Source organism: Astatotilapia calliptera, chromosome 3 (assembly GCF_964374335.1).
Source record: "Astatotilapia calliptera chromosome 3, fAstCal68.1, whole genome shotgun sequence".
Classification (NCBI taxonomy): Eukaryota; Metazoa; Chordata; class Actinopteri; order Cichliformes; family Cichlidae; genus Astatotilapia; species Astatotilapia calliptera.
Window position 1 is genome coordinate 63,669,822 of NC_137424.1, and position 12,067 is coordinate 63,681,888.

Below are 12,067 nucleotides of genomic sequence, written 5' to 3' on the forward strand. Positions count from 1 at the left end.
CCTCTCAGGGTCATCATACTTATCAGATAAAGCCAGTCTATGAGAATGTGTAAGGAACCCGTAGGGACTGAGTCCCACTCTTATGTTTAAAATGGAATTTGTTTCAGTAACAGTGATGACCTGTAAACATTTAACAGTTTGTACATGCGTCAGAAACAAAGCTTTTCTTTGCAAAGTCAAACTGCTCTCTTATCACGACTACTGCTGATGACTTTGTATTAATTAAGTAATAAAAACAACAAAAGGTGCTTAAAATGATGGAAATTAATTTTTTTATTGGACATGTGGTTTCATAAAGAAAATTCTGTTGCGTGTTTGAAATATTAATTATGTCTGAAGGGTCATTCCTGTTGATATAATTAAATTTATATAGTTCATTTACTAAATAAATGTGTGTTGGGCAGCTTTTTCATTGTAGTAAATGCTGTTTATTGGTAATGTGCTTAGAAAAATCAGACCGTAGCTCACTCTCACAGTTTCACCTAAGAGCTTTTGAGATTATTTCCATGTTAAGGACTTGGATAAGTGTTTATGAACTTGCACTCGTGAGGGCCATTGTCATCAGTGAGCAAGACTAGCTAACGTTAGCTTGGAAATAGAGAAAGTTAAAAAGAGCAGCTAATAATTTGCTTTCTTACCTGTTTACCTTTGCTCACTTATGAGAATTTTCATGATTGCGTTTAAATGAAAATGGAAAACCCTCCTGATTACTCACCTGTGGTGATGCATTTAATATCTTAAAAAACAACCCTTTATTCACATTCTAAAAGTACACATTTTAAAGCTCATAGTAAATGCTTCTCACTTTTGATAACTCCTCTGAGTCATTGCCCATGCCAGATAGCGAACCCCTGGTCGTGTGAAGTCCATATTTCAGTGCCTCATAAATGTCCTTTTTCGAGATAAAGTGGTCTTTTATTGTTGCTATAAAAAGCAAACCTTTGCAATAAACTTGCCGTTTGATCAGTATCTTGATGAATAAGTCTTTTGTATTTTTGTTGAATACATGTGACTAGAGACTGTGATGAAACCCACCAATGTGCTTCCTTCTGCTATTAATACATTTTTTTTCTTTTTTTAGTGTAAAGTTTCATCAGGCTTACTCATCTTGGCACTCTCTAAATTTTAATTACTATAATTTTGTTCATTTTAGTTAATGTACTTTTAATTTGTATCATATTTGCTAAATCTAGCATTTACAATAACATTTGCTTCAAAATGTATTGTAATTTAAAGTCACTGTTACGTCCCCACTTAAAAGCTAGGCGATGAGGGTGGGGGACAGTAACAGTTAGATCCAGGTGGAATGAAAAGAACGTCAGGCAGAGGTATTTAACATAAAATAGATCTTTATTGTAGGCAAACACCTCAATAATCATATAAATGGCAACAACAAAAGGAGACAGCACCGCTGCTAGCAAACAATATCCAGGCAGGCCACACAAACCAGGATGTAACATCACGAAAAACATGTATCAAATTTAATACACTAGGCCAGGGGTCAGCAACCTTTAACACCCAAAGATCAATTTGGACCCGGTTTCCACGCAAAATGAAAACACTGGGAGCCACAAATACGTTTTGACATCTAAAATGAAGATAATACTGTATATATGTCACGGTTCGCTTGAGGACTCACACGCAGGACTCAGAGGCATAGTTGGTATTTATTACAGTTGCACCAGGTGTATATACAAATAGTGCAGGGGGTAGTGCTATATACAAAGCGGTGACAGGGAAAAGGCTCCGGGGAAATCCAGGTAGGGAAAAGACACTTGCTCCTCTTCTGACTCTCTCCTATCGTGACCAGTCTCTGTTGTGTATTTTGGGTTATAACAGGATCCGTAGTGGGCTTGCCCCGATGCATTATGGGAAATGATGCTTTTCGGCTGTTGCTCGGGCTAGCTCCATGTCAAGTTGCTCCGTTATAATAAATACCGCAAGTTACGTCGTGGTCCGAGTATCATTGTTATACTAGTAACCCGGAGTGAAGATATAACAAAAGTGGTGACGAGGACGTCTGGACCGACGCTGCAGTCCGCTTTGGAGTTTTACATTTTTTTTCCTGCTGATGCCTCGCGCTAACCTGGTGTTAGACGGCGCCGGAGGTAGGACGACGCTACCGGTGTGCGAAGGTGGATGCCGTTTTTTTTTTTTTTCTCAGCGAAACGGGGAGGAATGTACAGCGGACAGGACGACGAAGGCAGACTCCGTAAGTGACGTTAACCAAAACATAAACGGATAAAAGAGACGTTACGAAAAGGAACAGTTGTGAGGGGAAGAGTGCCATTCAACCAGGAGCCGAGTAATGGCTGGAGTTACTGGCCCTATCGGTCCCTTCGACGAAAGCACGGAGCAATGGAGCTCATATACGGAGCGTTTTGGATATTTCGTTGCGGCTAACGACATACAGGATGCTAAACTGGTGCCCATTTTTTTGAGTGTGATAGGCCCAAAGACTTTTACCCTGCTAAGGAGCCTGCTACAGCCAGCAAAGCCAGGCAGTAAAAGTTTCACAGAGATCGTGGACACACTGACCAAACACTTCTCGCCCAAGCCCCTCGTGATCGCTGAACGGTTCAAGTTTCACAAGCGAAACCAAGAAGAGGGTGAGTCTGTCACAATGTTCGTTGCATCGTTACGCAAATTAGCTGAAAACTGTGAGTTTAAAGATGTTTTAAATGACACATTAAGAGACAGACTCGTGTGTGGTTTAAGAAATGAAGCTGCACAGAAGAAATTGCTCACGGAAAGTGATTTGACTCTTGAGAAGGCAATTAATATCAGTGTGACCATGGAAATGGCATCAAAAGAAGCCCATGCGCTACATGCTACAGACAGAGTACACAAACTAGACAATGGTAAAGCAAATGCACAGGGACCATGCTTCCGCTGTGGCAAGTTAGGACACCTTGCTAGTGATTGCTGGTGCAAAGAAATGGATTGCAACAACTGTGGAAAAAAAGGTCATGTAGCACGGGCATGCAGGAACAAAAGGTGCAAGGATAAGGGCTCAAAGCCTGGGAATAAAAGAGGCACTGCAAGATTCAAAAAAGAAAGACATGTTCACACAGTTAAGCTTCATGAGGATAGAGCAAATGACTCCTCAGATGAAGAAGTGTTGTCTGCAATAAATACTGTGTGAATACTGAAGGTGGACGAAACCTCAGACGGCTTTTGGGTCACACCCAAACTGGAGGGACATGTTGTAAAAATGCAGATTGACACTGGGTCAAAAGCATCACTAGTGTCATATAATGTCTATAGGACATGTCTGAAGCACCTTCCACTCAAACCCTCCGACACAGTATTTAAAGGATATACTGGACATCGAGTGCCTATGAAAGGAATGGCAGAGGTGACTGTTCAATACAATGGCCAAACTGCTAAGCTGCCTGTGTATGTTACGCAGAAGAACTGCCCTGCTATAATGGGACGTGTGTGGCTCAAAACAATCAGACTCAACTGGCAAGAGGTGAGAAAGCTGTCGCATGGTTCCTCTCAGCTACAGGCCATACTGGGAAAACACCAGGAGGTTTTTCGTGAGGAGCTGGGCAGCATGAAAAAAATTACAGTGAAGCTGCATCTCAAGCCTGACTCCAAGCCAGTCTTTATGAAGGCTAGACCTGTGCCGTACGCCATTCGGCCCAAGGTGGAGTCTAATTTAGACGCATTGGTCAAGAATGGTGTTCTGGAGCCGGTTACGACCAGCGAGTGGGCCACGCCCATCGTTCCAGTTCCCAAAAAGGACGGCGGAATCCGGATCTGCGGAGACTTCAAGGTATCCGTGAATCCTGTATTAACAGCAGAGCAGTATCCCCTTCCACTGATTGATGACTTATTTGCTGGTCTGAGTGGAGGACAAAAGTTCAGCAAAATAGATCTCAACCAAGCTTACCTGCAAATGCACGTTGAAGAGCAGTCACGTGACATGTTGACTATTAACACACATAAGGGACTTTTCAGATTTTGCAGGTTGCCTTTTGGCATCACATCAGCTCCAGCATTGTTTCAACGAGCGATTGATCAAATCCTGAGCGGATTACCTGGTGTGCAATGCTATCTGGATGATATCCTGTGTACAGGAGCAGATGATGAAGAGCATCTGCGCAACTTGGATGCGACCCTTCAGAGGCTGAAGGAATACGGATTGAGAGTCCATAAGGAGAAATGTGACTTTTTCCAGTCATCTGTGGAATATCTAGGGCACGTGATTGATGCAAATGGACTTCACACTGCACCTTCGAAGATCACAGCAATCGTGGATGCACCCCCACCACGAAATGTCAGTCAGTTAAAGTCTTTCTTAGGGCTGTTGAACTACTACGGACGGTTCATACCCAACTTGGCATCACTCCTGAAACCACTGCACAACCTGCTACGCAAGGAAGAAGCATGGGAGTGGACAGCAAGCTGCCAAGACGCCTTTCAAAAGGCAAAGGATTCACTGACTGCATCTGAGGTGCTAACCCACTTCAATCCCAAGTTCCCAATTCAGCTTGCTTGTGATGCTTCTCCCTATAGGGTGGGGGCAGTGATTTCCCACATTCTCCCAAATGGCGAAGAAAGGCCAATTGCATTCGCATCAAGGACATTAAACACAGCAGAGTCCAACTATGCTCAGCTGGAACGAGAGGCGCTGAGCATTGTATTCGGTGTTCGGAAATTCCACCAGTACCTGTACGGTAGGAAGTTTACACTGTTTACTGACCATAGGCCTCTCACAACCATCCTGGGACCCTATACAGGGATTCCATCTCTTGCTGCTTCACGTCTCCAGAGGTGGGCGTTGATATTGTCAGGACATTCTTATGACATCAAGTATCGCAAATCGGAGTCTCATTGCAATGCAGATGGGTTGTCCAGGTTACCCCTTCCTGTTAAAAAACCCGTCTCTGACACAGTTGAGATCCTCTACTTCAGGGAGGTAGAGACAGCACCTGTTTCGGCTGTGCAGGTGAAAAAGGCGTCCAGAAATGACCCTGTGTTGGCAGCAGTGCTGGACTGGATCATTAAGGGTCTGCCTGCAAGTAAGGGTGTAGACCTGAAGGCTTTCCTGGGAAAGCGGGCGGAGCTTTCTGTTCAGGCGGGATGTTTGCTGTGGGGGAGGAGAGTCATCATTCCCATGTCACTGCGACCAAAACTGTTGAAGCAACTGCATGCAGGACATAGTGGAATAGTGAGAATGAAGGAAATAGCGAGAAGCTATTTTTGGTGGCCAAATATGGACAAACAGATCGAGGAGATTGCTAAGAACTGCTCTTCGTGTCAGATGGTCCGGAACAACCCACCACTTGCTCCTCTTCATCCCTGGGAGTTCCCACAGGAGCCATGGCATCGGGTACACATTGACTTTGCAGGTCCATACGAGGACAAAATGTTTCTTGTAGCTGTTGATGCACACAGTAAATGGCCTGAAGTGACCATCATGAAATCAGCCACCACTGAAAAGACCATAGAAGCTCTAGGAGAAATGTGCAGTAGGTTTGGATCTCCTACTCAGATAGTCTCTGACAATGGACCTCAACTGGTTTCACAGGAAATGGAGGCTTTCCTACAGGCTAATGGAGTGCAGCACATTACGTCAGCTCCATACCATCCTGCAACGAATGGTCTTGCAGAAAGGTTTGTTCAGACAATGAAACATGCACTGAAAACATCACAAGGCCAAGGAACACTGCATCAGAGACTGCACAAGTTTCTGCTTAACTACCGGAATAGTCCACATGCGACCACAAGGACATCTCCTGCCAACGCAATGTTCAAAAGAGATCTGCGCACTACCTTTGATCTTTTGAAACCCTCAACTGTGAAGGACACTGTACAAAAACAACAAGAGAAACAAATCATGTACAGGGGTCAAAAGGTCAAGGGCAGAGTCTTCAGCACCGGCGAGTCAGTGCAGGCCAGGAACTACCGAGGAGTACACAAGTGGGTTCCTGCAACTGTCATTGCTCAAACTGGTCCAGTTTCATATACAGTTCAGGTGGCCGATGGAGTCTGGAGAAGACACGTGGATCAGCTACTCCGGTCCGCACCAGTGTCTGCAGAAGGGTCTTGCGGAGATCTTGAAAATGCACTCATCGACTCGTCAGCCCCTTCACACACACAAGTAGAGAACTCCATCACATCAGGAACAGTGGTTCCACCTGTAAAGGAGACTGTAAGAGAGACTGAGACATCTTCGGTGTCAGGAACAAAGGCTCCACAAGAGAGCACACAGACTGACGTTACCACAGACCGCCGATACCCCAATAGAGAGCGGCGGCCTCCTGTTCGTCTGAGTTATTAGATGGCACCTGACCCAAATGAATGGGGCAGAATAATCCCCATGGGTCATGGGGGAGGTTGAGGTAGTCCACCCTCACTCCCCAAGATAGCAATTAAAAGAGTTGGTGTTGTAACCTTACAGTTAATAAGAGGTGAAATGTTTGTGAGGCTATTACTGTCATGTGCCAGTGAAGACTGAAGTTTGTGAGTAGATCACCTGTTTATTTCATAGTACATCCTTTGTAAGAGGGGAGGAGATGTTGTGTATTTTGGGTTATAACAGGATCCGTAGTGGGCTTGCCCCGATGCATTATGGGAAATGATGCTTTTCGGCTGTTGCTCGGGCTAGCTCCATGTTAAGTTGCTCCGTTATAATAAATACCGCAAGTTACGTCGTGGTCCGAGTATCATTGTTATACTAGTAACCCGGAGTGAAGATATAACAGTCTCTCTCCAAACACTCACATAAAAAACAGGAATCCACTCGGGGAATGCAGGGTCGGGTCCAGGACAGGACAGTACAGAAGGAAACACACGTTAGAGGTTTTGCGCAGGGAAACGAAAGAGAACTTGCTCAGAGCTGGGCTACACTAACACGAGTCACACACAACGATCCAGCGATGGGTAGAAGCCACTCCCTGGCTTAAATGCTGGCTGCACTGATGATGCCCAGGTGTTTCCTCTTCAGAGGGGCGTGGGCCGAGGGTGTGAACCCACCACAAGTTCCGCCCTGGCGAGAGAGAGAGCAAGAGAGAGAGAGAACGCTACTAGGCAGCGGCCTGCTGATCCCCTGGCCGTGACAGTATATTGGTTTTTACTTTTATGCTTTGTGTGAACAACTAAGGTGTGTTGCTTATGAAATCCATGAAGTGCTACAGAGAAAATTACATTTTATTTATGTAATTAACACATTTTGAACTCTTAAAGAAATATAACAAAAGGAAAGACACCCAGCTGAACTAAAATGATCCAGCAAACAAAAACTGTTGTGCGCTGCCACCCTTATATCGCCTTTGGGATTTTGGAGCCTTGACCTGACTTTTAAAAAATAATTGGGAAAAAAGCACAATGCTGCTAAAAAATAGATATTTGCAAAATTCTGCCTAAATATTTTACCTGGTTAATATGTGTGTAGTGGGGCGTGATCTGTAGCACCGCTGCAGGTGAGAAGGACGCACCTGAGCGGCACCCGCAATCACGCTGCCTTAATGTCTGTGCTATCTATGCTGTTGTGTTGGTATGTGTCGGGCTGTGAGCTGGAAAGCTACAGCCGGCTGTATGCGTACAGCAACCGTGTGTGAAAAGTGGTCAATAAAGAGATGCTGAAAAGCATGTTCATGGAAACGTCGTCATGTCTGCCGTGATATGTTTACAATGGGACTTCTGCTCCTGAACCTCTGCGCACAGCGTCTGCAGACCGCTGCTGTACGAAGTCAATTTCATCTTTATGCAGGACTGTAAGCTGTCATCTGTGAGGTGTGAGCGGTGTTTGTTTTTAACATAGTTCACGGTGGAGAACAGCTGCTGACATAATGTGGATCCGAAGATCCATAATAATAATGGTTGAAAGTCTCGATAAATGCAAGGCGTTTCGGCGGGTACACCGGCTTCCACGAGTGTGACGCTTATTTTGAGTGATGAAAAAAAATATATATATATAATTTTATTTTTATATTTCAATATCACAATAATCTTCCAATTTAGAACCACAAGTTAAAAAAGAACTAAAATTGATTGGTCACGTGATGGTGTCAGACTGAGCGGAGGTCTTTCTGAGCTCCAGCCGCCACTGAGCATATCCTGCTTTATTATCGATACGTTCTGTACAACCTTGAGGGATAAAAACTTTAAACAAGAGTGTTAAAATGCCTCCTACAAGAGCTGCAAAATCTGCATCTAACAAATCTCCTGAAGAATCAGAAGCGAAAGAGGGTATGTCGACGAGCATAGCTACCACTCCAAGTACACCTGTGGACACCGACGCGCTCGCTGCGGAAATATCAAAGACAGTCGTGGACAAAATATCTACTATGATGGAGAATAAATTTGACGAGCTCTCATTATCACTAAAAAGTATATCGGCACAACTGGAATTAAATTCTCAACGGATCTCTGACACGGAGAATCGCATTTCAACTGCAGAAGACTCGCTGTCAGGTATGGAAACTAGACTGGCTGATATGGAGACTAAAGTGAATACTCTTATGGAAAAATGTCTAGACTTGGAGGGCTGGAGCCGAAGAGACAAAATTGTAATTCTGAACTTAAAGGAAGGCACTGAAGGTCGTGAACCGGTGAAATTCCTCGAAGGCTGGTTACCGACTTTGTTGAGTATTCAAACTAAACAGGGGAAAATCAAAATCGACAGAGCCCATCGGTCCATTGGATTATCAAGACCTAATCACCCTCGTGCAATGATTATTAAGGTGCATAATCCGGTAGACAAGATTAGGATCCTCACTGCAGCTAAAGATAATGACCCCCTGACTTATGATGGACAGATCATTCATATTCGACAAGATTTGGCAACAGGAGTAAAAGAGATGCGACGTGCATTTAACGGAGTGTGCCAAAAACTTATCCAGAAAAACATGTGCTTTTATATGCGCTATCCTGCTACACTTAACTTCTCTCACGGAGGAAACAATTACTCCTTCCGTAAATCTGAAGATGCTCTTGCTTTTTTGAACAGTTTGAGTTAATTTGAACAACGACAGTAATTGATTGAATATGATTAACTCTATTACGGCACTTAAATATTACACATACTCTTAATTTAAGGATACCCAGTCCATGTTAAGGTATATTGGAACTGGAAGTTGCACACTTATTAAGGAATGATTTAACTGTCCCGTCCCTTCTTATTTGTTTTTTCTTACAAACTTTATAAAGTAAAACATGTTTAACTCAGAAATATAAATGAGGTTCTCTCAGTGGCATGTGGGAGTTTGGAGAGGGAGTTTCGTTTCTTTTCTTTTTTTCTTTCTTTCCTTGCCTCTCTGTCAGTGACTTTTGCTCGGTTTCACGAGACCAAGTTTTCTTTTTTGATGGATCGTAGGATCATTTTTTTGGGGGGGGGGTGAAGGGGGATTTTAGGGGTTGTTTTTTTCCCTTTTTTTTTTTTATCATTAATATGCGTGGTTATTGTTTCTGTTGTTTGTTTATTTATTTTTTCATGTTTGTGTCTATATAATGTATTTAAAATTACCCGCATCCCCTTCTATGGAAACATCTGTTTGCTTAATTGCAGTAGCGCACTCCAAATGGTTTCCCACACATCATGTTATAATAGAGGGGGGAAAAGAAACTATAACAAAAGAGATTGAGCTGATACGACTGACCTTAAAATAATTGCTTTAAATGTTAAAGGGCTGAATAATGTTGTTAAAAGACAAAAACTTCTTTCATTTTTGAAAAAGGAAAAAACACAAATTGCCTTACTTTCAGAAACTCATTTAAATGATTTGGAACACTCAAAACTAAAAAGAAATTGGGTTGGCCAAGTTTTTTACTCATCATATAACACAAAAAGCAGAGGAGTAGCCATCCTTATCCATAGCAAGTTGCCTCTAACCATAGAAAAAGTCATAAAAGATAAGGAAGGACGCTACATTCTTATATCTGGTTCCTTATTTAGAGAATCTGTTTCTATAGGATGTGTTTATGGTCCAAATTCAGAAGATGTCTCTTTTTTTCCCAATCTCTTAACCCATGTTTCAGCCATAGCTTCCCCATATTTGGTGTTGGGAGGTGATTTTAATTGTGTTCTTGATCCTAGGGTTGATAAATCTCCACCAGGGAGTGAATTGTCGCCAAGAAGCATTAGATTGAAAGAGGTCTGTTCTGATCTAGAAATTTTTGATTCCTGGTGAGTAGCTCACTCCACAGATAGGGACTTCACTTTTTTTTCTTGCCCCCACCAGAGTTTTTCAAGAATAGATTTGTTCCTGTCATCCAGGACGGTGTTGGATAGAATGGAAGAGTGCTCAATAAGTCAAGTCAAGTCAAGTCAACTTTATTTGTCAATTCTGCCACATGTACAGGACATACACAGAATAGAAATTGCGTTACTCTCAAACCCTAGTGATTAGAAAAATGCAAATAAAATAATTAAAAAGTAAAAATTTAAATAAATACAATACAATTTTACGTATAACAAAAAAAAGCTATGCAATATACAATATACAATATTCAAGTAAGAAGGCATAGTGGTGCAAAATAGGCAAATAGTGCAAATGGGGATTTAGTAGTGTACGGTAAGAGATAGTGTAACAGCAAAGTCTTATGAGGTAATGGCAGTCCAATGCTCCACAAAGTGACTGGAGCAGGCCAGTGAGTGCGTCAGAGAGTGAGTGTGTGTGTGTGTGTGACAGAGTTCAGTGAGACCGTGGTGGAGAAGAGGGGAGAGGGGGGCAGAATCGGGAGGGAGTTTAGCTTCCTGACAGCCTGATGGATGAAGCTGTCCTTCAGTCTGCTGGTCCTGGCCTGGAGACTCCGCAGTCTCCTCCCTGACGGCAGCAGCTTGAAGAAGCTTTGCATTGGGTGCGTGGGATCAGCCGCTATGCAAAGGGCTTTTTTAGTGAGACGGGTGCTGTAAATGTCCTGGAGGGAGGGGAGAGAGACACCAATGATCCTCTCTGCAGCTCTCACTATGCGTTGGAGGGTTCTATGGCAGGACGCATTGCAGGCTCCAAACCACACAGTGATGCAGCTCGACAGGATGCTCTCGATGGTGCCTCTGTAGAAAGTGTACATGATGGGGGCTGGAGCTCCTGCTCTTCTTAGTTTGCGGAGAAAGAAGAGACGCTGCTGTGATTTCTTGGCCAGTGCTGTGGTGTTGTACGTCCAGGAGAGGTCCTCTGTGATGTGCACACCCAAGAACTTGGTGCTGCTCACTCTCTCCACAGACGCTCCGTCAATGGTCAGAGGAGCATGTTGGGTGTGCATTCTCCTGAAGTCCACAACAATCTCCTTCGTCTTCTCCACATTCAGAGAGAGATTGTTGTCAGCACACCACGTGGCCAGGCGTCTCACCTCACTTCTGTCTTGTCTTGTCCATTATCTGAGGTCTTGTCCATTATCTGATCATTCAGTAGTAAGTATAAATATTCACCCACCTTATTTTGAGCCAAATTCCCGCCGATGGAGGATGAATCCTCATTTATTGAGTAACTCTTTATTTATTGAGTATATCACTAAAGAGTGGAATGTTTTTATGACCACTAATAAAACGGAAGATGTAAGCCCATCTTTATTGTGGGAAACTGCTAAAGCCTATCTCAGGGGTAGCATTATCTCATACACTATAGCGCAGAAAAAGGCGTCAATGAAAGAACAACTCGATTTAGAGCACATAATACAAAAACTAGAAGTGCAGTTTAAAATCTCCAGGTCAAAAACTATACTTAAGAAGTTAGAAGCAGCCGGCTCAGCTTTAAATCAATTACTGACTAAAAGAGCAAAGGCAGCAATTTTCTTTGCTAAGCATAAATTATATGAATCTGAGAATAAACCTGGCCGTCTCTTAGCAAAAATAGCAAAAGGCAGGACAGATACAAACGTTATACAATCACTGTTTGATAATAAACATGTTAAGCATTATAAAACAATGGATATTAATCGAATTATGAAGCAGTTTTATATACACTTATACTCATCAGAGTGTAGTAATACAGATGGGAAGATGCGGGAATTTCTAGAGAAGGTGCCTGCTGTATCGTTATCAGAAAGTCACAGGAAAGAGTTAAATAACCCTGTGACAGAGGAGGAAGTGCGACTTGCTATTAACTCCCTTAAA